Here is a 27,606-nt window from a genome sequence, read left to right on the forward strand (position 1 = left end):
AAGGGTCTCTCGTCAGTGTGAACAAGTTGGTGTAGCTTTAGTTCCCCAGGGCTTTTAAAGATCTTCCCACAGTTAGGACACTGAAATGGTCTCTCATCAGTGTGAACAAGTTGGTGTAGCTTTAGTTCCTTGGGGCTTTTAAAGCTCTTCCCACAGTCAGAACATTGAAATGGTCTCTCATCAGTGTGAACAAGCTGGTGTCCCTTCAGATACTGAGCGCTTTTAAAGCTCTTCCCACAGTCAGAACATTGAAATGGTCTCTCATCAGTGTGGACAAGTTGGTGTAGCTTTAGTACCTTGGGGCTTTTAAAGCTCTTCCCACAGTCAGGACACTGAAATGGTCTCCCATCAGTGTGAACTCCCTGGTGTGTTTGCAGGTGGGATGAACAAACAAATCCCTTTCCACACACGGAGCAGGTGAACAGACTGTCCCTGGTGCGACTGCGCCGTTGAACTTCCAATGCAGACGGGGAACTGAAGCCCTTCCCGCCATCCCCACCTTTACCCGGTTTCTCCCCGGTGTGACGGTGCACGTGTCTCACCAGGTCAGGCGATCGGCTGAATCAGAGTCCACACCTGAACACGTGTGCGGTTTGTCGGCGTTGCGATCCCTGCTCTCTCCTTCCATGTGCAAAGGCCGATGATATTCAGGTCCTGATGAATCCAGCGACTCTGTCAGATCTTGACGTGATGTTTGGTCTGAGCTTCCCGCCTGTTACTGCTCCACTTCTATAACCCTGTTAATTGAGATCAGAAAGGGATCAGAGGCAAACTGTTGTTTAATTTTCCCCTTTCCGAACCTAGGGGCAGTGAAGCTGATTTTCAGGCCCCAGCTGCTGCACAGGTTGGTTGAAAGGATCAGCAGTAATGGCGGCTGTAATACCCACAAGGCCCCGGCTCTGCAGAAAGTGCTCTGTTGACTCTGAGTCCCGCGCATGTGCTCATGGCCCCCGCGCTCTCCCTCCTGCTCTACAATTGCCTGTCCCGATCGGGCCGCAACACGCATGCTCAGCACACAAAACCCCGCGGCTGGAACATCGGGCGTGCATGCGGAGCCGCAACATCTGGTACGCGTGCGCGGCTCAGGTGGGGGCGAGTCGGTGTTTCGCCTCAGCCGCCAGGGAGCTGCGCATGCGCAGGACAACCCAACATTCTTCCCGTCAGCAATCACTCCCTCGTTTCTTTAATAAAAACAGAAAATGCTGGAAATACTCAGCAGGTCAGGCAGCATCTGTGGAGAGAGAAACAGAGTTAACGTTTCAGGTCGATGACCATTCGTCAGAACTGCTTGCTCTTTAGTGTCAGCCAGTGGCTCAGTGGGCAGCACTCTCGCCTCTGAGTCAGAAAGTTGTGGGTTCATAGTCCCACTCCAGAGACTTGAGCACAAAAATCCAGGCTGACACTCCAGTGCAGTGCTGAGGGAGTGTGGCACTGTCGGAGGTGCCGTCTTTCGGATGAGATGTTAAATTGAGGCCCTGTTTGCTCTCTCAGGTGGATGTAAAAGATCCCATGGCACTATTTCAGGAAAGAAAGACTTGCATTTATATAGTGCCACCAGATATCCTAAAGTGCTTTACAGCCAATGAAGTACTACAATGAAGTAGTCACTGTTGTAATGTGGGAAAGAGCAGGGGAATTAACCCCAGTGTCCGAGCCAATGTTTATCCCTCAATCAACATAAAAAAATGATAGATTATCTGGTCATTAGCACAGTGCTGTTTGTGGGAGCTTGCTGTGCGCTAATTGACTGCCACATTTCCTACATTACAACAGTGACTACACTTCAAAAGTACTTCATTGGCTGTAAAGTACTTTGGGACGTCCGGTGGTGGTGAAAGGCGCTATATAAATGCAAGTCTTTCTTCCTTCACTGGTCTCACCAGCGACCTCTTCTGGCGGTTGGTTGCTTCACAGCCGAGAGTCCGCGCATGCGCACACGGAACGGCGGTTTGGGCCGAGTCCGGCACTGCGACCCCTCCCGGTCACCAAGGGTAATGACCGCGCATGCCCAGAGGAGACCAAACACCCCTCCCCCACTCGGAGCTGCGCCTGCGCACTCGGATCCTGTCGGACGGAGTCGGCGCGGGGACATTCCGGGGAAAGGCCTTGGTGTCGGTTCCAGAGTCGCGATCGGTGACGCAAAGTGAGTTTTCTCCGCTCCGATTGGGTGGAGAATGGCGCGGGGTGGATCGGGAGAGAATCGAGAGAAATAGAAAAACCTCAGAGTCCGCGAGGCCCCGGACCGAGCGGCGGCACTTGGACGGACACGTCACCCGGGCCCGCCGCCTGATTGACGGCAGCTTCCCACCAATAGGGAGCGAGCGGGGCGTGGCTGGAGGAGCGAGCCGGCGGCGGGTCCTCCAACCAATCGGGGAGCCCGAGGGGCGGGACTAGCGGCACCCAGTGGGCGGGGCTGGAGGAGCGAGCCGGCGGCGGGTCCTCCAATCAATCGGGGAGCCCGAGGGCCGGGGCTTGCGGCACCCAGTGGGCGGGGCTGGAGGAGCGAGCCGGCGGCGGGTCCTCCAACCAATCGGGGAGCCCGAGGGGCGGGACTAGCGGCACCCAGTGGGCGGGGCTGGAGGAGCGAGCCGGCGGCGGGTCCTCCAATCAATCGGGGAGCCCGAGGGCCGGGGCTTGCGGCACCCAGTGGGCGGGGCTGGAGGAGCGAGCCGGCGGCGGGTCCTCCAATCAATCGGGGAGCCCGAGGGCCGGGGCTTGCGGCACCCAGTGGGCGGGGCTGGAGGAGCGAGCCGGCGGCGGGTCCTCCAACCAATCGGGGAGCCCGAGGGGCGGGACTAGCGGCACCCAGTGGGCGGGGCTGGAGGAGCGAGCCGGCGGCGGGTCCTCCAACCAATCGGGGAGCCCGAGGGCTGATTGATCGCAGGGCAGCGAGTTTCACAGTCCCTTGTTCAGGGCCCGGGGCCCGGGGAGGCTGTGGGCCTTTATTCCCCGCATTGGACACAAGGTTTTACTACAGACTTTTTGAATTCATCAATAAAAGCAGATAAACCTCGTGCTTCTGTAGAACAAACTTTCTAATATTTTATAGAATCAGAGAATGGTTACAGCACAGAAGGAGGCCATTCGGCCCGTCGAGCCCGTGCCGGCTCTCTGCAAGACCACTTCAGCGAGTCCCACTCCCCGCCCTTTCCCCGTAACCCTGCACATTTCTTTCCTTCAGGTACTCGAGGAGCCGAATGGTCAACTCCTGCTCCTATCTTCTATGTATCTATTATCTGAGGTGTGGAGATGCCGGAGTTGGACTGGGGTGGACAAATATAAAAAGTCACACAACACCAGGTTATAGTCCAACAGCTTTATTTGAAATCACAAGCTTTCGGAGTGCTGCTCCTTCTTCAGGTGAAGCGGAGAAATGCATAAAGACACAGCTTATATGGTCAGGGAATCATGTCAGACATGATTCTCTGACCATATAAGCTGTGTCTTTATCCATTTCTCCGCTTCACCTGAAGAAGGAGCAGCGCTCCGAAAGCTTGTGATTTCAAATAAAGCTGTTGGACTATAACCTGGTGTTGTGTGACTTTTTACATCTATTATCTGAGGCACAGGTAGGCCCCACGGCGGCGGCGGACCTGTGAGGAGCAGCGGTGGTGATATAAAGCGAGGTGGGGGAGCAGGTAAGCCACACAGCAGCGGACCTGTGAGGAGCGGCGGCGGTGATATAAAGAGCGAGGCGGCGGAGTTTATAGGGTGTCTGTAATTCTTGTGACACTTCCTGTGTCCCTGATAACCATGTGTGCGGGAAGTGTATCCAGCTGCAGCTACTGACAGAGCGCATTGCGGCGCTGGAGCTGCGAGTGGATACATACTGGAGCATTCACGATGCTGAGGGCATCGTGGATAGCACGTTTAGGGAGTTGGTCACACCGCAGGTAAAGGCTGCACAGGCAAGAAGAGAATGGTTGACCACCAGGCAGGTAGTGCAGGGGTCCCCTGTGACCATCCCCCTCTCAAACAGATATACCGCTTTGGATATTGTTGGGGAGGATGGCTTATCAGGGGAAGGCAGCAGCAGCCAACTTCCTGGCACCGTGGGTGGTTCTGCTGCACAGGACGGGAGGAAAAAGTGGGAGAGCTATAGTTATAAGGGATTCTATTGTAAGGGGAATAGATAGGCGTTTCTGCGGCCGCAAACATGACTCCAGGATGGTATATTGCCTTCCTGGTGCAAGGGTCAAGGATGTCCCAGAGCGGCTGCAGAACATTTTGGAAGGGGAGGGTGAACAGCCAATTGTCGTAGTGCATATAGGTACCAACGATATAGGTAAAACAATGGGATGAGGTCCTAAAAGCTGAATATAGGGGGTTAGGAGGTAAATTAAAAAATAGGTCCTCCAAGGTAGTAATCTCAGGATTGCTACCAGTGCCACGTGCTAGTCAGAGTAGAAATAGAAGGATATTTCAGATGACTACGTGGCTAGAGGAATGGTGCAAGGGGGAGGGATTCAAATTCCTGGGGTACCACAGGGATCGGTGCTGGGTCCCTTGCTGTTTGTGGTCTACATTAATGACTTGGATATGAATGTAAAGGGTATGATCAGTAAGTTCGCGGATGATACAAAAATTGGTAGGGTGGTAAATAGCGAGGAGGGTAGCCTCAGTCTGCAGGACGATATAGATGGGTTGGTCAGATGGGCGGAACAGTGGCAAATGGAATTTAACCCGGAAAAGTGCGAGGTGATGCACTTTGGGGGGACTAACAAGGCAAGGGAATACACAATGAATGGAAAGACCCTAGGCAAGACGGAGGGTCAGAGGGATCTGGGTGTGCAAGTACACAGATCCCTGAAGGCGGCGGAACAGGTGGATAAGGTGGTAAAAAAGGCATATGGGATACTTGCCTTCATTAGCCGAGGCATTGAATATAAGAGCAAGGAGGTTATGATGGAGCTGTATAAAACACTGGTTAGGCCACAGCTGGAATACTGTGTGCAGTTCTGGTCGCCACACTACAGGAAGGATGTGATCGCGTTAGAGAGGGTGCAGAGGAGGTTCACCAGGATGTTACCAGGGCTGGAGCGCTTCAGCTATGAAGAGAGACTGGGCAGATTGGGTTTGTTTTCCTTGGAGCAGAGGAGGCTGAGGGGGGACATGATTGAGGTGCTCAAAATTATGAGGGGCATAGATAGGATGGATGCTGAGGAGCTTTTTCCCTTAGTAGAGGGGTCAATAACTAGGGGGCATAGATTCAAGGTAAAGGGCGGGAGGTTTAGAGGGGATTTGAAAAAGAACTTTTTCACCCAGAGGGTGGTTGGAGTCTGGAACTCACTGCCTGAAAGGGTTGTGGAGGCAGAAACCCTCACAACATTTAAGAAGCATTTGGATGAGCACTTGAAATGCCATAGCATACAAGGCTACGGGCCAAATGCTGGAATATGGGATTAGATTAGACAGGGCTTGATGGCCGGCGCAGACACGATGGGCCGAAGGGCCTCTATCCATGCTGTATTACTCTATGACTCTATGACATTGGAACCGGTTCTGGGGGAGGTGGGGCTAGTACAAACCTGATGGTTTGCACCTGGGCAGGACCGGGACTGATGTCCTAGGGGGAGTGTTTGCTAGTGCTCTGGGGGAGGGTTTAAACTAAATGGCAGGGGGTTGGGAACCTGAGCAGGGAGACAGAGGAAAGGGAAACAAGGATAGAAGCAAAAGACAGGAAGGAGAAAAACAAAGGTGGCGGTCAGAGAAATCATGGGTTTAAATCAAACATAGCCACAGTAAATAATAATTCTAAAAGGTGTAAGAGTGTTAAAAAAACAAGCCTGAAGGGTTTGTGTCTTGATGCGAAGAGCATTCGTAATAAGGTGGATGAATTAGTTGCGCAAATAGAGGTAAACGGATATGATATGATTGGGATTCCGGTGTAAGAACCGGGTTTTTCTGGTCCTCTTCTTGAGTCCCGTAGTACGAAGAATTCCAGGCTCGAGGGTTCGGAGAGTTAAAACAACATCATTTTATTCATAATAACAACAGAAAATGCTGGAAAAACTCAGCAGGTCAGGCAACATCCGTGGAGAGAAATTTGAGTTGACATTTCGGGTTGGACCCTTCTTCAAAACTGGAAAGAAAAGAAACTAGATCGAAGGCAGGGCTGCGATCGGACAAAAGAATAAAAGAAACAAAAGAAGTAAAAGAGATTAGAAGCTAGACGAGATGGTAATAGGCTGGGATTGGGTGTAAAGTGTGCTGGCAGGGCAAAAGATAGCTGCCAGGTGTGAGAGAGAAACAAAAGGAAAGGGGGGGGGGGGCGGGAAAGGAATGGAACAATTACAAGAGAAAATGAAATGGGGGCCGAGCTTATGGTCTGAAATTGTTGAACTCGATATTGAGTCCGGAAGGCTGCAGACTGCCTAATCGGAAGATGAGGTGCTGTTCCTCGAGTTTACGTTGAGCTTCCGTGGAACAATACAAGAGGCCAAGGACGGTGAGGTCCGAGTGGGAATGGAGCGGTGAATTAAAATGACAGGCGACCGGAAGCTCGGGGTCACCCTTACGGACTGAACGGAGGTGTTCCGCAAAGCGGTCACCCAATCTGCGTTTGGTCTCCCCAATGTAGAGGAGACCACATCGTGAGCAGCGAATACAGTATACTAGATTGCGAGAAGTACAGGTAAATCGCTGTTGCACCTGGAAGGGGTGTTTGGGGCCCTGGACAGTGGGAAGGTGGGAGGTATAGGGGCAGGTGTCACATCTCCTCCGCTTGCACGGGAAGGTGCCAGGCGAAGAGGAAGGGCTGTTTGGGGTGATAGAGGAGTTGACTAGGGTGTCTCGGAGGGAGCGGTCCCTGCGGAATGCTGAAAGGGGAGGGGAGGGGAAGATACGTTTGGTGGTGGGACCACTTTGGAGGTAGCGGAAATGCCGGAGGATGATCCGTTGAATGTGGAGGCTGGTGGGGTGAAAGGTGAGGACAAGGGGAACCCTATCGTGGTTCCGGGAGGGAGGGGCAGGGGTGAGGGCAGAAGTGTGGGAGATAGAACTGACACGGTCGAGGGCAGTGTCAACCACAGTAGAGGGGAATCCTCGGTTGCGGAAAAAGGAAGACATGTCTGAAGCACTGGTGTGGAAGGTGGCGTCGTCGGAGCATTTCATTATATTCATATTCATTACTGTTCGGAGTGGTCATACAGCATATTGACAGTACATTCGTGTCCTGAGGGTCACACCGGGTTAGACACGTGGTGCCAGCATTTACGTCCCCGGGAGATGTCTGACCCTCTTGATGTTCCACACGCCTTCTGGCTAAGAGAGAGAATACCGGTGGGGAAGCCCCTATTATACCGTGGGACAAGGGTCACTACATCACTTTCCTGGCAACAAGTGTTTTGTTACATCACTTCCCTGGCAACAAGCGTTCTCCAATGGGAATCACTCGAGCCCTTTCGGTTTGGCCATGATCTGGTCTTCAGTCTGGCAAGCAGGTCCTGACTTGTCTCACTGCTGTGGGCACCGAACAATGGCAAGTCAATCATTCTCTAGTCAGCAGTTAGGCCCTTTCAGTGGCCCTGATCTGGTCGTCAGCACGTCGTTAACACTTGGCCTCAGGCTGAGGCAGATTCTCTGTTCTGCTAGCTTTTGCACTTTGCACAGCTGGGGCTGCTTTTTAATCTAATCTAGACTTTCCTTGTGTGAAGCCATTTTTGTAAGCCAATTCATTGCCCATTTTATTCACGTTTCCACATCCAGGGTGACCAAGGCTGGGAACTCAACATCCAGGGGTATTCAATATTCAGGAAAGATAGGCAAAAAGGAAAAGGAGGTGGGGTAGCATTGCTTTTTAAAGAGGAGATTAACACAATTGAAAGGAAGGATATTAGCTCTGATGATATGGAATCTGTATGGGTAGAGCTAAGAAATACCAAGGGGCAGAAAACATTAGTGGGAGTGTTATACAGACTGCCAAACAGTAATGCGGAGGTTGGGGATGGCATTAAACGGGAAATTAGAGACGCATGCAACAAGGGCACAGCAGTTATCATGGGTGACTTTAATCTACATATAGATTGGGCTAACCAAATTAGTAACCATACTGTGGAGGAGGAATTCCTGGAGTGTTTACGGGATGGTTTCCAGGACCACTATGTCGAGGAACCAACTAGAGATCAGGCCAACTTAGACTGGGTATTATGTAATGAGAAAGGATTAATTAGCAATCTTGTTGTGCTAGGCCCCTTGGGTCAGAGCGATCATAATATATAGAATTCTTCATTAAGATGGAGAGTGAAGTAGTTGACTCAGAGATTAGGGTGCTGAATTTAAATAAAGGAAACTACGATGGTATGAGGTGCGAGTTGGGTAGGATTGATTGGGGAATGTTGCTCAAAGGGTTGACGGTGGATAGGCTATGCAAACATTCAAAGATCGCATGGATGAACTACAGAATTTGTTCATCCCTGTTTGGCATAAAAATAAAACAAAAAAGGTGACTCAACAATGGCTAACAAGGGAAATTAGGGATAGCATAAGATCCAAGGAGAGGACATATAAATTGGCCAGAAAAAGTAGTAAACCTGAGGATTGGGAGCATTTGAGGATTCAGCAAAGGAGGACAAAGGGATTAATTAAGAGGGGGAAAATAGAGTATGAGAGTAAGCTTTCAGGGAACATAAAAACTAACTGTAGATATGTGAAGAGAAAAAGATTGGTGAAGTCAAACATAGGTCCCTTGCAGTCAGAATCAGGGGAATTTATAATGGGGAACAAAGAAATGGCAGGCCAATTAAATACATACTTTGGTTCTGTCTTCACAAAGGAGGACACAAATAACCTCCCAGAGATGTCGGGGAACATAGGGTCTAATGAGAGGGAGGAACTGAAAGAAATCAGTATTTGTAGGGAAATGGTGTTAGGGAAATTGACGGGATTGAAGGCCGATAAATCCCCAGGGCCTGATAATCGACATCCTAGGGTACTTAAGGAAGTAGCCCTAGAAGTAGTAGATGCATTGCTGGTCATCTTCCAAAATTCGATAGACTCTGGAACAGTTCCCATGGATTGGAGGGTAGCTAATATTACCCCACTATTCAAAAAAGGTGGTAGAGCGAAAACGGGGAATTATATCGGTAGTGGGGAAAATGCTAGAGTCCATTATAAAAGATGTAATAGCAGAGCACTTGGAAAACAGTGACAGGATCGGACAAAGTCAACATGGATTTACAAAAGGTAAATCATGCTTGACTAATCTACTGGAATTCTTTGAGGATGTAACTGGTAGAATAGATAAGGGAGAACCAGTGAATGTGGTGTATTTGGACTTTCAGAAGGCCTTCGATAAGGTACCGTATAAGAGATTAGCGTGTAAAGTTAAGGCACATGGGATTGGGGGCAAGGTACTGACTTGGATAGAGAACTGATTGGCAGACAGGAAGTAAAGAGTTGGAATAAACGGCTCTTTTTCCGAGTGGCAGACAGTGACTAGTGGGGTACCGCAGGGATCGGTCCTAGGACCCCAGCTATTCACAATATATATAAATGATCTAGACGAGGGAACTAGATGTAACATCTCCAAGTTTGCAGACGACACAAAGCAGGGTGGGCGTGTGTGAGGAGGATGCCGAAAAACTCCAGTATGATTTGGACAGGTTGGGTGATTAGGCAGAAGCATGGCAGATGCAGTATAATGTGGATAAATGCGAGGTTATCCACTTTGGTGGCAAAAACAGGAAGGCAGATTATTATCTGAATGGCAATAGATTGGGAGAAGGGGAAGTGCAACGAGACCTGGGTGTCCTTGTGCACCAGTCGCTGAAGGTAAGCATGCAGGTGCAGCAGGTGGTTAAGAAGGCAAATGGTACGTTGGCCTTCGTAGCGAGAGGGTTTGAGTACAGGAACAAGGATGTCTTGTTGCAGTTGTACAGGGCCTTGGTGAGACCACACCTTGAGTATTGTGTGCAGTTTTGGTCGCTTTATCTGAGGAAGGACGTTCTTGCCGTGGAAGGAGTTCAACGAAGATTCACCAGGCTGATACCTGGGATGGCAGGAATGACGTATGAGAGATTGGGACGATTGGGCTTGTACTCACTGGAGTTTAGAAGAATGAGAGGGGATCTCATTGAAACTTATAAAATTCTGACAGGACTGTACAGACTAGATGCAGGAAGGATGTTCCTGAAGGTCGGGGAATCCAGAACCAGGGTTCACAGTCTAAGGATATGGGGTAAGCCATTTAGGACAGAAATGAGGAGGAATTTCTTCAGCCAGAGAGTGGTGAACCTGTGGAATTCTCTACCACAGAAGGCAGTAGAGGCCAATACATTAAATATATTCAAGAAGGAGTTGGATATATTTCTTAAAGCTAAAGGGATCAAGGGGTATGGGGAGAAAGCAGGGACCGGCTACTGAATTTTGATGATCAGCCATGATCGCATTGAATGGCGGAGCAGACTAGAGGGGCCGAATGGCCTACTCCTGCTCCTATCTTCTATGTTTCTATGTTTGTATGTTTCAGTTTGAGCTGGAGTGGAGATGGAGGAGAAGCTGCTGGGTTTAATCCCCAGTACTTCTGAGCCCAGGAGGACCCAACAATTTCCAATGTGAGACTGTCAAGGGAGGTGGATTCTAGGGGAGATTAGGTTGTCAATCAGACACTGTCCGTACAATGTAAAAGAGTATTGTTTTAGGAACAAGTATTTCTGTACAGGCTTTTAATCCAGTTTACATCTACAGATTTGTTTTAATTCATTCTTGGGATGTGGGCGTAGCTCGCAAGAGCAGCAAATATTGCCAATCCCCAGTTTCCCGTTGAGAAAGGGGCTGGTGAGTCACCTTCTTGAACTACTGCAGTCCGTGTGGTGAAGGTATTCCCACAATGTTGTTCGGTAAGGAGTTCCAGGATTATGACCCATCAACGATGAATATATCTGAGTCAGGATGGTGTGTGACTGGGAGGGGAACTTGGATGTGATGGTGCTCCCATACAACAGCTGCCCTTGTCCTTCTAGGTGGTGGAGGTTGTGGGTTTTGGAGGTTCTATCAAAGTTCTGGTCGAGTTGCAGATGTATAAAGTTCCTTTCCTTCGCCCCCTCCCCCTCCCACCTCTCTCTCTCCTCCCATAGAGGCCAGAGTCTTGTGTAGGCCCAGACCAGGTGGCAGATTCCCTTCCCTGAAGGACATCAGTGAACCAGTTGGGTATTTATGACAATCCAGCAGCTTTCATGGTCACTTTTTTCTAGTGCCGGCCCCACAATTGACCAGATTCCTTGAGCTCAATTTCACAACCTGCCTTTGTTTTCTTGTGGGTTGTCTCTCACGCTCCCTGTTTTATATTAATTTTACAGGGCACTGAAAGGGGAGGATTTACAGATGGTAAGCTCAAACCAAACATCACTTCAAGATCTGACAGAGTCACTCAACTCATCCGATCTGAATATCATCGGCCTCTGAACATGGAAGCAAAAAGCACCGTTCACAGCGGGGAGAAACCGTACACGTGTTCTGTGTGTGGATGAGGCTTCAGCCGATCCTCTGGCCTATCGAGACACAAGCGCATTCACACCGGGGAGAGACTGTTCACCTGCTCTGAGTGTGGGAAGGGATTCACTAATTCATCCCACCTACTGACACACCAGCGAGTTCACGCTGGGGCGAGGCCATTTACCTGCTCTGAGTGTGGGAAGGGATTCACTCGGTCATCTGACCTTCAGACACACCAGCGAATTCATACTGGGGAGAGGCCGTTCACCTGCTCTGAGTGTTGGAAGGGATTCACTAATTCATCCAACCTGCTGAATCACCAGCGAGTTTTCACTGGAGAGAGGCCGTTCACCTGCTCTGTGTGGGAAGGGATTCACTCATTCAACCAACCTGCTGAATCACCAGCGAATTCATACTGGAGAGAAGTCGTTCACCTGCTCTGAGTGTGGGAAGGGATTCACTCAGTCATCCCACGTACTGACACACCAGCGAGTTCACACTGACGAGAGACTGTTCAGGTGCTCTCACTGCGGGACTGGGTTCAGGCGATCATCTGAGCTCACTGTACACCAGCGCACTCACACTGGGGAGAGGCCGTTCACCTGCTCCGTTTGTGGGAAGGGATTCACTCTGGCATCCAACCTGCTGACACACCAGCGAGTTCACACTGGGGAGAGGCCGTTCACCTGATCCGTGTGAGGGAAGGGATTCACTCTGGCATCCAAACTGCTGATACACTAGCGAGTTCACACTGGGGAGAGGCCGTTCTCCTGCTCCGTGTGTGGGAAGGGATTCACTCAGTCATCCAACCTGCTGACACACCAGCGAGTTCACAAGTGACTGCAGGGGTTGGATTCTGCTGTTGTTGCTGCTGTTAATCACATTTAGGACTGAACCATGTTCATTCTGACAGTTGGGGTTTGTTTCTGCTGATGTTAATAACCCCTATAACTGGGCTGGAGTTTAATATTCTGGATAGATGTCAAATAAACGAGCTTTGTTTTAAACACATTATTGTAGATTTTCTTCTTTCCCACCTGAGTGTTTAGCATCACCTGGCTGGAGCTCAAAGGACAATCTGGGGAGGATCGTACGGTGGGAACAGAACTCCAGCCTGGACACAGTCCTTCAGGGCCACACTGAGAGGGGCAAACGGCACTTTGGTCTTTCTTGTCTCTCTTCACTGACAGCAAAGTTGCCGTGCGGGTTAATCTCGAGGCGTGTGAGAAACGTGTCCCAGCCGCTCTCTGCCATGGTTCAGAGCTCCTAGGCACGGAACAGAAGGCTCCTTTAGGAATGTACCCCAGTGCTTTTTTTTTAATGGCCTTATTAACCTGTGTTGCTACTTTTAGTGATTTGTGTATCTGTATCCCTGGATCCCTCTGCTCCTCCAGCCCATTTAGACTCTTATGGAGAAATTCGGTGGCGCCGGGGCTAATTTTAGCGCCCCGAAAAAGTTAGCGCCCCTGCGCATTAAATTCAGTGGTAGCGCCCCAGGCAGGAAGCAGGGTGCTACTGGAAGCGCTCCCCTCCCTCTTGAGGCACTACCAGTGAATTTCACGGTGCTTCGTGTAACAGCGCCATGCCCGTCGGCACATAGCACCATGTCTTAGCAGACCTCCCTGATTAAAGGGGAGGGGCCTAGCATTGCACACACCGGGGCCCTGCTGGACCACCGGGGTGTGGGGTGTCAGATCAAGAGGAGCGCCGGGCTGTGCGATCGTGGCCGACACCCCGAAGAAGAAAGGGGAAGGGAGCAGGTGCTGGCTGTTGGCCAAAATAAAAAGTTGCCGCCCAACACCTGCCCTTTAAGTGGCGTCGCCACGGCTGCAGAAACGACCCCTGACCCTGTCGGACATATCGTCCAGCGATAGGTCAGGGGTCACAACCCAAGGTTGCAGCCGGGGTGCTGCGCGTGGCGATGACGTCATTGCCGGCGGTGCAGTGCCACGGGGAGCTACCGACTACCTCCGCCACTAACCTCCTGCTGAATATCGCGGGAGGCACAAAGCAACCCAATTTCACCCCCTTGTCCAAGTAGTGAGCGGCCTCCTTATTCTACCCACCAAAACACACCACCTCACACTGACCTATAGTGAAATTCATTAACACACCACCTCGCACTGATCTATAGTGAAATTCATTAACACACTCCCTCACACTGATCAATGGTGAAATTCATTAACACACCACCTCACACTGATCTAAAGTGAAATTCATTAACACACCACCTCACACTGACCTATAGTGAAATTCATTAACACACCACCTCACACTGATCTACAGTGAAATTCATTTGCCAATTACACGCCCATTGTGAAATTTATTAATGTCTTCTTGCATTTTGTCTTCCTCAGTATTAACTCTACCTCCCAATTTGGTGTTATCGACAAATTTTGAAATTGTTCTTCTGATTCACGTGTCCAAATCGTTTATGTAAATGGTGAACAATAGTGATCCCAGCGCCGATCCCTGTGGAACACCACTTCCCACCTTTTGCCAGTCTGAGTAGCTACTCTTAACCCCTACTCTCTGTTTTCTGTTTTGTGACCAGCTTGCTAGCCATAACAGTATGTAAGATCGACAAGATGACCAAGGGCAGGCCGTGCGGAGTGAAGGGCCAGGCAGCAGAATGGATGGAAAGCTGGCTACAAAACAGAAATCAGAGGGTTGGAGTTAAGGGTAGTTTGTTGCGATCTATCCATTCATTCTGTTGCCTGGCCCTTGACTCCACACAGCCTGACCGTGGTCATCTTGTAGACCGTACATACTGCAGACACAGTGCACCAGTGGTGGAGGGGGTGGATATTGAGTCCTGTGGCAGGGGCACTGATGAAGTGGATTTCTCTGTCCGTGAGTTTTGAGGCATCGCTAGTTGTGTTTTTCACCTCTTTTCACCTTTAAAAAAAACCTTGCTGCCGGTTTATTAAAGCCATTAACAGCCGCTCGGGTGGGACACACCAACAAATGAGGCCTTGTTTCCCTCAGAATGACAGGCCTGAAACTCGAGTTAGAAAACATTCAGTAATTAAACCAGACTGGGCGGGGCCTGAGGTGCGAGTTAGTAACGGAAAATTGGTGGCCAGCGTACTTCACACTAGGGCTGAGGACCCGGGGACTCGGGTTTCTGTGTCATTTATTGATTAATTTTGTTTATTGCCGAATCTCAATCAGACTGGTGGGTCATCTTGCTGTCTGACGGAGGCGAGGGTCCCCAATGGAGGGCTCTCTATGCGGGAGCCCTTCCCAGCACCATTGGGGATCTGGGGTGGAGACTGTTGCAGGGAGCTGTCGTGTGCAACAGTTTAAGCTCCTTTCCGGACTCCAAGGTCAGATGTGATGTTTGCGACCTAGACGAGTCCACGTGCCGTGTATATATTCAGTGTGAGAGGTTACAGCCCCTTATAGTTCCCTGAAGGGGCTGCTCCTCAACACTTGGTTACACTTTAGCCCCACGCTCCTAATCTTTGGCCGCCTGGTGCGGAGGATCTCCTCCTGGACCTGCTCGTGGGCCTGGTGAAAACAGCAATTTGTAGGCCCTGGATGGGCGGGGCCCATGGGGGTTCACTCTGGCTGCCTGCCTCTCTCCCATGGTCTTATCCCTGCCTGGGTGGCCCTGGAGAGGGAGCAGGCGGTGTCCACCGGTTCACTTGATACCTTCCTCGACTGGTGGACACGGAAGGTATCAAGATGCGATAATCGATCCTCACAATCACATTGTGATTTAATTATTAATTGTGTGTGTGTCACAAATACATTTCTTCTATTTTGATACAAAAGTTCTACTAGACATGTTAAACTACTAGTTATTTAATCCGGGCTGCAGCTGCTGAAAGGTTGACTGTACTGAGGTTTGTGGCCAGAGCTGGCAGACATGTTGTTCTGAAGTCTGATGTCTCACACCTGAAGAGTCTGTTTATGTCGTGTTGTAATGACACTTTTCTGTTGCCTGGTGTCAGAAATAGAAATCAAAGGAAGATGATGCCCCACTCTGTTAATCAACTCTTCGACACATTTCCATTTCTTAATTTACAAAGATCACAACTCCATTAGTGGACAATGGATTGCCAGTCTGCCACTTTTTAGTGAGGCTTGAAAGGATTTGCTGTGAAGCTACACCTGCCTATCTGTCTGTGTGTCACTGTGTTTGGATTGTGTTAGACAACAGTCCTAATATCTCACCTACATCCATTACAATTTTTGAAATGTTAGATTGTACTTGGAAGAGGTTGAGTTTGAATCTGACAATTCTGAAATTGGGAGCTGTTAATAATTTCTGTTTTTCACATAACTATATAGTGATGTGATCAGTCAAAGCAAATGAAAAGATGCTGCTATTTACTGAACACAACTGAATAATTCTGCAAGGATGCTATCACAGTCTTCCTCAGTATTAAATACACCCCCCAATTTAGTGTCATCAGCAAATTTTGAAATTGTACTTCAGATTCCCAAGTCCAAATCATTCATGTAAATGGTGAACAACAGTGGTCCCAGCACCAATCCCCGTGGAACACCACTTCCCACCTTCCACCCATCTGAGTAAATACCTTTAACTCATCCCGTCACTATAACTGGACTTGTTTCCATTCCCGTGCCGAGGGGATTGCTGTACCAGACGGGAGGGGCAACATTTGGGGACTCTCGATTCTCCACCAATTCCCATTCCCCTTCTTTCTGGTGGATAACGGAGGTGCCACTGTGTGTAATGTGTAAGTCAGTAAGAGTTGTCAGCGAGGATTAATCAGCACTTTCTAATTGGAGATGATAATCAATGGAATCTTTCAGACAATGAATTGTAGATTTTATAGCAAAGATTAATATACGATTGAAGTAAAAGTTCCTAATTTTATTGTAAAATATTTCAGGGACACACATCAGAAATTAAGGGGAAAGATCAGACAGCAGTACTTAAAGGGACACTGTTGCCCCGACAACTCAATCAGCTATATATCCAGAATATTAAAATCCAGCCCAGTTATAGGGGTTATTAACATCAGCAGAAACAAACCCCAACTGTCAGAATGAACATGGTTCAGTCCTGGATGTGATTAACAGCAGCAATAACAGCAGAATCGAACCTCTGCAGTCACTTGTGAACTTGCTGGTGTCTCAGCAGGTTGGATGACTGATTGAATCCCTTCCCTCACACTGAGCAGGTGAACGGCCTCTCCCCAGTGTGAACTCGCTGGTGTGTCAGCAGGTTGGATGACTGATTGAATCTCTTCTCACACACACTGAGCAGGTGAACGGCCTCACCCCGGCGTGAACTCGCTGGTGTGTCAGCAGGTTGGATGACTGAGTGAATCTCTTCCCACACACGGAGCAGGTGAACGGCCTCTCCCCGGTGTGAACTCGCTGGTGTGCCAGCAGGTTGGATGAATGATTGAATCCCTTCTCACACACTGAGCAGGTGAACGGCCTCTCCCCGGCGTGAACTCGCTGGTGTGCCAGCAGGTTGGATGACTGATTGAATCCCTTCTCACACACTGAGCAGGTGAACAGCCTCTCCCCGGTGTGAACTCGCTGGTGTGTCAGCAGGTTGGAGGACTGAGTGAATCCCTTCCCACACACGGAGCAGGTGAACGGCCTCACCCCAGTGTGAGCTCTCAGGTGTGTCAGCAGGTTGGATGAATTAGTGAATCCCTTCCCACACACGGAGCAGGTGAATGGCCTCTCCCCAGTGTGAATGTGCTGGTGTCTCAGAAGGTCAGAGGAATTAGTGAATCCCTTCTCACACACAGAGCAGGTGAACGGTCTCTCCCCAGTGTGAATGTGCTGGTGTATCAGCAGGTTGGATGAATTAGTGAATCCCTTCTCACACACGGAGCAGGTGAATGGTCTCTCCCCAGTGTGAATGTGCTGGTTTATCAGCAGGTTGGATGAATTAGTGAATCCCTCCTCAGACATGGAGCAGGTGAACGGTCTCTCCCCAGTGTGAATGTGCTGGTGTATCAGCAGGTTGGATGAATTAGTGAATCCCTTCCCACACTCGGAGCAGGTGAATGGCCTCTCCCCGGTGTGAACTCGCTGCGTCGATGAGTTTCCAGCTGGGACATGGAGCTGAATCAGTTGAAGCCTCATCCACACACACAACACGTGTACGGTTTCTCCCCGCTGTGAACGGTGCGATGTTTTTTCAGACTGTGTAACTGGTTAAATCTCTTTCCACAGTCAGTGCACTGGAACACTCTCACTAGGGTGTGTGAGTCTCGGTGCTTTTCCAGTCACACCGATCTTTGAAATCTTTTCCCACAGACAGAACAGGCAAACATTTCTCCTTCCAAATTCAAAGGCCAATATTCCCTGTAAAAGCAGTTTACAAAAGACATCACTGTAAGTTCAGGATTAAAATTTGGAACAGATAATTCTAGTTTCTATGGAACATTCTCTCCTCTCTTATTACATAGAATTACACAGATTGTACAGCACAGAAACAGGCCAATCGGCCCAACTGGTCCATGTGGTGTTTATGCTCCACACGAGCCTCCTCCCATCTCTCTTCATCTCACCCTATCAGCATCTCCTTCTATTCCTTTCTCCCATGTGTTTATCCAGCTTCCCCTTAAATACATCCATGCTCTTCGCCTCAACTATTCCCTGTGGCAGCAAGTTCCACATTCTCAGCACCCTCTGGGTGAAGGCGTTTAATCTAAATAGGACTTCCCTGGGCAGCCAATCAGCACTGCTGCCTCTTTTGTGCATTTCCTGGCGAGGCGAAACAGTTGATATTTTCTGATCAAAAAGAGCTGAGGCAGCATTAGTCCTGTTTTGCCTCCTTTGGAGACCAGGTGTACGAGTAGAGTGAGCGCAGCCTTCACAGCAACCGCAATAAAATTGTTACAGTTGTGAAGGAACTTTGTGTCAGTGCACTGGATCACAAACAAAATATGTGTGTTGATTATTGTCTTATTACATGATGTGCCAAATAACTGCCTGAATCCAAGAGGTTAAAGCTTAAAACTAAAGGCTTTTATTAAGTAAGAACATGGCATCGAGTTAACACAGGGCAACCATCATTCATCACTGACCCAGCCCTTATGAGTAAGACTCACACAAATCCGGAAGGATCCAGAGGGGCGGGGCTAGGGAGGAGCATTAGTGGCTACACCGGTAGAACATTCCAGACATTAACAAGTACAACAACAACAGACAATACAAATGCCAGAACACAGAGTTATTTCATCACATTCACCTCCTGCTATAGATTCAGTCTGTCAGGAGGTCTGATAGTCCTCTGGGAATGACGTAACTCTTGCTGAGGTTCCTCCCAGGGTACTAACTCCGGTTCATTCAAATTCCCAAATCATCAGTGTTTTCCACACTGAGGGTTTGTGTCTCTGAAGGTCCAATACCACGATTGAAAACTCTACTCTCAGAGTCGAACTCTTTTCGAGCTCCAGCAGGTGCAAGATCTTTAATAGAGACTGTATCCTCTCACCCATCTGGATATTGAATGTACGCATGCTGGGGATTAGCATGGAGGAGTTGTACTTCCTCCACCAGTGGATCAGTCTTGTGGCCTCTCACATGTCTGCGCAACAGCACAGGGCCCGTGGTCGTCAACCACGTGGGTAACAGTACTCCATTGGTAGCTTTTCTTGGAAAGCTAAACATCCTTTCTTGAGGGGTGGCATTCGTCACTGTACACAAAAGAGACCTTATGGAATGCAGCATGTCTGGCAGGACATCCTGCCAGTGAGAGGTCGGCAGGCCTCGCGACTTCAGAGACCGTACGATAGCCTTCCACACTGTCACATTTTCTTTCTCGACCTGACTATTACCACAAGGGTTATAGCTGGTAGTTCTACTCGTTGCAATCCCTTTCGATAGCAAAAACTGTCGCAATTCTTCGCTCATAAAGGCAGAACCCCTATCACTATGTTATAGTTAGGCATGCCAAACAAGGAAAACAGTTGGCAGAGGCATTTAATTACAACAGCACTGGTCACATCCGGACAGGGGATAACAAAAGGGAACCGAGAGTGCTCGTCTATTATATTAAGAAAATAGACATTACGGTCGCTCGATGGAATGGGACCTTTAAAATCGAGACTCAAACGCACAAATGGTCGAGTTGCTTTAATAAGATGAGCTGGCTCGGACGGCTTATAGAAGCGGGGTTTGCATTCAGCACAAACACGACAGGTTCTGTTCATTGTCCGGACCTCCTCAATAGAATAGGGTAGATTGTGGGACTTAATGAAGTGGTTCATTCTGGTAACCCCAGGGTGGCAGAGTGCATCATGGAGACTTTGAAGCTTATCTATACCTAGACTAGCACATACTCCTCATGACAAAGCATCCGATGGCTCATTGAATACTCCAGGCCTGTACTGAATATCATAGTCATACGTTGACAGTTCTATTCGCCATCTTAAAATCTTATCATTTTTGATCTTGCCTCTCTGCTTAGTATTGAACATAAAGGCCACAGATCGCTGGCCAGTAATAAGCGTAAAATGTTGGCCAGCGAGATAATGTCTCCAATACCTGACTGCTTCGATAATCGCCTGTGCCTCCTTTTCCACTGAAGAATGTCGAACTTCTGGTCCTTGCAATGTACGAGAGAAGAAAGCTACTGGTCTACCAGCTTGGTTAAGAGTTGCTGCCAACGCAAAATCAGATGCATCACTTTCCACTTGAAAAGGGAGCTTCTCATCCACGGCACATACCACTGCCTTCGCAATGTCCCGTTTGATATTAAAGAAAACCTCCTGAGCTTCCACCGATAGCAGAAAAGACCTTGACTTAATGAGGTCGGACTTTATCTGAGTAGCTAGCCACCCACTGGGCATAGTACGAGAAGAATCCCAGACACCTTCTTAAAGCTTTTACAGTGTGAGGTAAAGATAATTCCTTAAGTGGGCGTAATCTTTCAGGATCTGGCCCGATTACCCCATTCTCCACAACGCAACCAAGAATACACAAACATGTAGTATTGAAGGTACACTTGTTTTCGTTGTTGGTCAGGTTTAACCTCTTAGCAGTCTCCTGGAACTTCACGAGATTTTGATCATGCTCCCGTTGGTCGCGGCCACAGATAGTAACATTGTCCAGGTACGGGAATGTTGCTTCCAATGCGTATTCATCCACCATATGATCCATCTCCCGTTGGAAGATGGATACCCCACTCGTCACTCCAAAGGGCACCCTAAGGAATTGGTACAGGTGCCCATTAGCTTCAAAGGCCATATAAGGTCGGTCTTCTATTTTGACGGGGAGTTGATGGTAGGCAGACTTTAAATCAATGGTGGAGAACACGCGGTACTGAGCTATCTGGTTCACCATCTCAGAAATACGAGGCAAAGGGTAGGCATCTAATTGGGTATACAAGTTTATAGTCTGACTACAATCAACCACAAGTCTTTTCTTTTCATTAGTTTTAACCACCAGCACCTGGGCACGCCATGGGCTATTACTGTGTTCGATGATTCCCTCCCGTTGAAGCCTTTCCACTTCCTCTTTTACAAATTTTTTATCTTCTGAACTATACCGTTGACTCTTAGTCGCTATAGGTCTACAATTACGAGCAAGGTTCACGAACAAAGAAGGCGGACTTATTTTTAAAGTAGAAAGGCCGCAGACTGTGAGCGGAGGCTGGGATCCACCATACTTAAGGGTGACGCTCTCATGCTGACACTGGAAGTCCAAGCCTAAAATTAAGTTCACACACAACTGAGGTAATATGAGGAGTTTAAAGTCCTTATACTCTGTATCCTTAACGGTCAATGTGACTTTACAATATCCAGTTACCTCCGAAGTAAGGAACTTGGACGCCATCACGATTTCACTTCGAGTAGGATACACCTTCAATGAACAGGAGTTAACAAGGTTGGGGTATATAAAACTTTCAGTACTGCCACAGTCTATCAAACACCCAGTAGGACGACCATTAATCTCGATGTCCATCATAGATTTCGACAAGGAACATGGTATGGTCTGGTCAACCGTTGCCGAGGCTAGAGTAAAATGATAGGCGGCAGCAGAGAAGACATCGGGTACAGGATTACCCTTACACATTTTACGAAAATGTCCCCGTTTCTTACATTTAAAACAGGTAGCCTCTCTGGCTGGGCATCTTTGCCTGGGGTGTTTAGATTGGCCACAAAAATAACACATAGACCCATGGGGTACAGCCACAACAATAGGATTAAGTGGAGGCTCCTTTGGTGTTATGGATGCCTCCATACTCGGAACGCACGAGGCTGAGAGAGATGCATGGGCTGATGCATACACTTCTAAATTCTTCTGGGCTACATCGAATGATCGAGCAGTAGCGACAACCGTTTTTAAAACTAATGAGTCATTCTCGAGGAGTCTCTGTCTAATATAATTAGATCGGAGGCCAGATATGAAAGAATCGTGGATGGATTCTTCCTGATACAATATGGCAGAGACAGCCTTATAGTTGCAATCCTTAGCCAAAGCCTTAAGACCCTGCAGGAAATCGTCCAGGGATTCCTTGGGTAATTGCCTGCGAGTAGACAAATGATACCTGACGTATACTTCATTAACCGACTTAAGGTACTGGGCCTTAAGGGCTGCGAGGGCCTCTTCATATGTAGTAATATCTTCAATTATAAAGTAAGTTTGATGACTTACCAAGTTGGTTAGAAGACCCAACTTGTTAACCGTCGGATCGAACGATGCGATGAAGTGTTCAAAACATCGAAGCCAATGCGTAAATTTCTTCAACGCATCTGCCGAATGGGGATCGATATCCAGATGCTCTGGTTTCAAAAATCGATCCATCTTGCAAAAATTGTTACTTAACAAAATTGATGTGCCAAATAACTGCCTGAATCCAAGAGGTTAAAGCTTAAAACTAAAGGCTTTTATTAAGTAAGAACATGGCATCGAGTTAACACAGGGCAACCATCATTCATCACCGACCCAGCCCTTATGAGTAAGACTCACACCAATCCGGAAGGATCCAGAGGGGCGGGGCTAGGGAGGAGCATTAGTGGCTACACCTGGAGAACATTCCAGACATTAACAAGTACAACAACAACAGACAATACAAATGCCAGAACACAGAGTTATTTCATCACATTACCCTACTGTAAAGTGCCTTGAGATGTTTTAAAAGCTCTATTTAAAGGTAAATTGTTGTTGGTGTATAGAGAACTCTGTTGAAATTTAGTGAAATGATCAATAACGAAGGAAGATCATTTCTTTGTTTGGTTCTGTTAGTTTTCATAGAATCATGGAAACGTACAGCACGAAGGAGGCCATTCGGCCCATCGTGCCTGTGCTGTCTCTTAGAAAGAGCACTCGTGCTTAGTCCCACATCCCTGCTTGTTGTCCGTAACCCTGTAAGATCCTCATCCTCAAGTACCCGCCCAACTCCCTTTTAAACTCATTGATGGAATCAGCTCATGACCTTTTCAGGTCGAGCGTTCCAGATCCCGACAACTCTCTGAGTTTTATTCAATTGTTACCACAGTTGCTTCTGTGGAGGTTTAATCATAAATGCATTTTGCTATGAAAGCAATTAAAACATTCCTAGTATATAAATAGACAGATGCATCAAAATATTAAAATTGTGGGAGGGAGGGCAGTGCTCGCCCAGGGCCCAATAAACAATGGAATTCTTCTTTCCCAACCCAATGCTCAGAAGATGAAGCCCCAGAGCTGCCTCTGGCTCGGTTCCACCTGCCCTATTCTGACAAGCTGAGGTGTTGGTCAGTGCACTGTGATTGCCCTGTGGGCAGAAAATGGCAAATCTAGAAATATGACCAAAATAACACATTTTAACCCCAAAGCTGTAAATGCCGGTCCCACACACTCTCCCTCCTCCCTGTGCTGAAATCCAAACCCATCGCACCATCTCCAACATTTCTTTCCTCCACTCCCAGTTTTCCCCCTCCCTCTACTCTGGTTGGGTTCAGTTCCACACCCGCTGTGTGCAGAGTGAGAATAAAATCAATGAGTCAATGATTGTCTCTCCTGGTCACTGGGACCCTGAAACCTTCAGTTCTACACCTGCTGTGTGCAGAGTGAGAATAAAATCAATGAGTCAATGATTGTCTCTCCTGGTCACTGGGACCCTGAAACCTTCAGTTCTCCACCCGCTGTGTGCAGAGTGAGAATAAAATCAATGAGTCAATGATTGTCCCTCTTGGTCACTGGGACCCTGAAACCTTCAGTTCCACACCCGCTGTGTGCAGAGTGAGAATAAAATCAATGAGTCAATGATTCTCTCCTGGTCACTGGGACCCTGAAGCCCCGCCCACTCTCTGTTCCTGTACCAAGATGGCCGCACATGCGCCGTGCTACAGGTGGAACTGGTCTGTCTTTCCTCCACCAAGATGGCGGCATCTAACCCGGGCCTGTCACTGAGAAAAAGCCTCACCGCTGCCATCCGGTGGAACACATTCGGCCGCTGGATCTCATTCGGGCCTGAGACCATTCTCCAACTTTAAAAACTCTGCGGTGCGGCCTACCCATAGTTTATTAATCTCCCGGCCCCGCTCCCACCGACCTGCATCTCTGCCCGGCGACCGCGCGGGGCTTTCTCTGTAAAGTCGGTGAGGGCCACATGACCCGAGCCCAGGGCCTGATTGATGGGAGCTTCTTACCAACAGGGAGCGAGTGGGGCGGGGTTGGAGGAGCGAGCCGGCGGCGGGTCCTCCAACCAATCGGGGAGCCCGAGGGGCAGGAATGGCGGCACCCAGTGGGCGGGGCTGGAGGAGCAAGCCGGTGGCGGGTCCTCCAACCAATTGGGGAGCCCAAGGCGTGGGACTAGCGGCACCCAGTAGGCGGGGCTGGAGGAGTGATCCGGCGGCGGGTCCTCCAACCAATCCGGGAGCTCAAGGGGCAGGACTAGTGCCGGCTGATTGTCTGATCCGCAGGGCAGCGAGTTTCTCCAGTCCCTTGTTCAGGGCCCGGGGCCAGGGGAGGCTGTGGGCCTTTATTCCCCGCATTGGACACAAGGCTCTTTGGCTCACAACACACTGGCTCAGGTTTTAATAGAGACTTTTAAAATTCATCAATAAAAGCAGATTAACCCCGTGCTTCTGTGGAAACCCGTCCCTATCTGACAAGGCGCCCGCACTTCCCCACCATGACTCCTCAATAGCTAGGTTTCCCGCAAGTGAAATTTGGTCAGGATAGTGCTGGGTTGGGGCCATGCCCCACCCAGCTCGGGCCATCTCTTCCACGTAGGATGAATAGGCAGGTTCCTCCAGACCCTGTCCGGTTTCTCCCGAAGGTCGCTGCGGGGTCTCCTCCTAGATTCGTCCAGTGGCGAGGTGATCCCCAACATTCTGTATAACTATATCTTCATTTGATGCTCAGCTCGGGCTGGGCGAACAGGGCTGCTCCTTTGTCCACTCTCCTGCAAACGAACTTAAAAGGACATGCAGCCAGGTCTCTCACTGACCTGCTGTCTTAGGTGGAGACATGGTCGGGTCCCTCGGCCTCGGACCAAAATACAAGCATTTGGCACACTTATAAACTTAAACCTTGAACTTAAACTCAAAACTACTAGTTACATTCTAAACTTAAAATTTAAACACCTTAAAAGCAAGCTATAAACATTGGTAACTTAACACAAAGCTATAATACAAATGCCGCCCATCTCCAGACGGCCAGGTTAATCTCCGGTGTCACTGTCGCAGATTACTGCTGCCTGCAGCAAAGCTGGACTGCCTCCTGCTTCTTGTCCCTGGCAGCTTATGGCTGCTAGTTGGGGACCTCTGTGGTCTGTTTCCTCCCAGGCTCGGGAGATTGCTCTTTGTGGCGGGTACTCTGGTGACCATCTTATCTTGGGCTTGTGGACCCGCTGAGACCTTCTGAGGGGCGTCTCTGTGGGGGAAACTTTGGCTGACGGACCCTGAACCTGGGTCACAGCCCTAGCTGGCTGGGAACCTTCTTCCCCTGATGCAAACAGCCCGCACTGTTTAATATACCTGGCAGCCTGCCAGTAATCCGGGTTTGTCTCCTTTTCCCTACCCACTCCTGTACTGGGGGCAGGTATCCCCTCACCACCCGCTGCTGGTGGCTGAAAATCTTCCTCTCCAGGTCCAAAACCTGGTACCAGCTCCTTCCATATGTCCCCTGCAAGAGGAATTGCTATCCCTTCCTCCCAGAGTCCCACACCATAGGGGGAATCACTCTAGAAGCAGGCTGGGAAGCTTGTCCCTTTAACCAGGCGACTGTGCCTGCGCGAGAAAACTGAAGAGGAGCCGCTGTGGTCACGGGCTGGGGAACTGCACCTGCGCGAACAGGCCATTCAAAAGACTGGGGAATTCCTGTCTCCAGACCGGTGACTACACATGAGCAGGCAGTCTCTTCAAAAGGCGGCTCCTCCCTGGAGCCCCCCAAGCGATTTTCTGTGAATGAACTTGCAGCAGCCTGCAGATTTCTACTCTCAGGCTGCGGTTTCTCTGTTTCTGAACTAAGTAACTGGTTCAAATTTAAACTTTGGCCAAAACTTAGGTCCCACTGGGGCGGGGAAGTGTCCCAATTGGTGGGCCGGACAACTTTTCCCTTGAAACAAGCCACAGCGCCTGTCTTTACAGCCTGTGAACTTGAACTTGTATGGTCAGATATATACAATTTACATTGGTTGGCGTGGAACCACTTTGTGCACCGGGGTAGTTTTACTGCATAGACCATGGGGCTGGCCCTATCAACTATACTATAGGGTCCCATGTAGAGTGGCTCTAAACTTCCCACCTGGGCGTAGTTTCTTACCATCACGAGGTCTCCTATCTCCCACTGGTGGCTCTTGCTAGGCTCGAGCAGAGGCCGGTTATTCCGATGCTGCTTCCCCATGCTGTCTGCTGCCTGCCCATAAATTACCCCCGCCTGCTCCTGACCGGTGAATCCCGATAGTATGTATGGAACCCCGTTAGACAGAGGTGAGGTGGTGGGATTATCCGTATGGATCATGGTGCATGATGCCCCCGTATCCAATAGATAAGTCCCTGTAACCTTCTCTACCCCCATCTGTACGAGCGGTCTCTTCCATTCATCGTACTGGAGATTACACAGACGGACAGGCTGCGCGGGCTCCAGTCATTGTGGGGAGGCAGAGGTGGGCGAGGGGGCTGCAGCACCACTGATGGCTGCTACCTTTCCCTGATTGGCCCTGAGGAAAGATTTTATCGACTCCATGACGGACTCGACTGTATCGGGAGGAGTTTCTGTCTCTGCCTTCTGAGTTGGGCCTCGGGGGTCCGGGCTTTATCATCTCTCCCAGGCTTTTCACAATCCCTGTGCCAGTGGCCATCCTCCCCGCACCTGGAACAAGTGACCTTGTTCTGGGAGGGGCGGCTCCCCTCCTGGCGCCACTCTTTCTTGTATTGACCCCAGGTTTAACCTCGTGGACCTTACCCTTTTGCTGGGGGTTCCCACTATTCCGACCGTTCCTATATGCTACTGTGAGCTGCCGGATTACAGTCTCTTCAGTTGCTAGGGGGTCTCGGTGGTCAAACCAAGTATCAGCCTTTGCTTTTATCTGGGGCAGGCAATTGGACACCAGGCAACGAAGCCATTGGGTCCGCTGCCGCTGGTTCAGGTGTGCCCTATCTTGTCCCCCTGTACACGCGCTGTTGTAGACTGGCCACAGCCTGTCTGCAAATGCCTGTGGGGTCTCCCCTTCCTTCTGCAGAGTTTTCCCTATGCGATCAAACGGACTGCCGTCGTTCGCACCCATGGCTTCCAGTGTTTCCTCCTTTAGGTCCTCAAAACCCTTCTGCCCTCTCTTAGCCTCATCTGAAAGGGTCCGATAGAGCTTACTATCTACAGAGAAAAGCAACATCTTGGCTTTCTCTTCATCATCACAGCCGTTAACACAGGCTGCCTGTTCTATCTCTTGGAAGTGCACTGAGGGTTTCCCTTTTCGGAGAGCAGGGGAATATGTTTCACCAGGCCTCTGAGCTGTTGGGTATCATAGGGTACCAGATAGGTATGCTGAACAGCCCCATGGTCATTATCGTTCACGGGCGGACCGTACCTCCGTTGTCGGAGGGGGTACACTGGTCCTGGTCCCCGCCTGCCTAGTGGGACTTGCTGGCGTTCTCCGACCACCCCATTGTCCACCCCTTCTTGCTGCCAGAGCTCCTCAAAACTCGGAGCTGTGGGCTGCGGTCTTGGGATCTCTAATTCCCTAGCCAGCTCTGTTCTGGGTGCTGCCTGTGGGGCGGTTTGATTTGGGCTGCT

At 49.5% G+C, this 27,606-nt stretch overlaps 1 protein-coding gene and 1 pseudogene across 2 annotated transcripts in view; one reads left to right on the forward strand and one right to left on the reverse strand.

Annotated features, from left to right (window-relative positions):
* Positions 1–12,435, forward strand: part of LOC147096565 (uncharacterized) — a 43,888-nt pseudogene extending 31,453 nt beyond the window's left edge. Inside the window, exons 3-4 of the transcript XR_015074591.1 lie at positions 546–591; positions 11,298–12,435. The product of XR_015074591.1 is annotated as an uncharacterized LOC147096565 (transcript). The remainder of the gene's footprint in view (positions 1–545; positions 592–11,297) is intronic.
* LOC147096564 (uncharacterized) overlaps positions 1–27,606 on the reverse strand; it is a 131,963-nt gene that overhangs the window by 73,376 nt on the left and 30,981 nt on the right. The gene's annotated exons all lie outside the window — the stretch shown is intronic.

Source organism: Somniosus microcephalus, unplaced genomic scaffold, assembly GCF_052327205.1.
Source record: "Somniosus microcephalus isolate GS21.2 unplaced genomic scaffold, FLI_Smic_1.0 unresolved_chr1, whole genome shotgun sequence".
Taxonomy (NCBI): domain Eukaryota; kingdom Metazoa; phylum Chordata; class Chondrichthyes; order Squaliformes; family Somniosidae; genus Somniosus; species Somniosus microcephalus.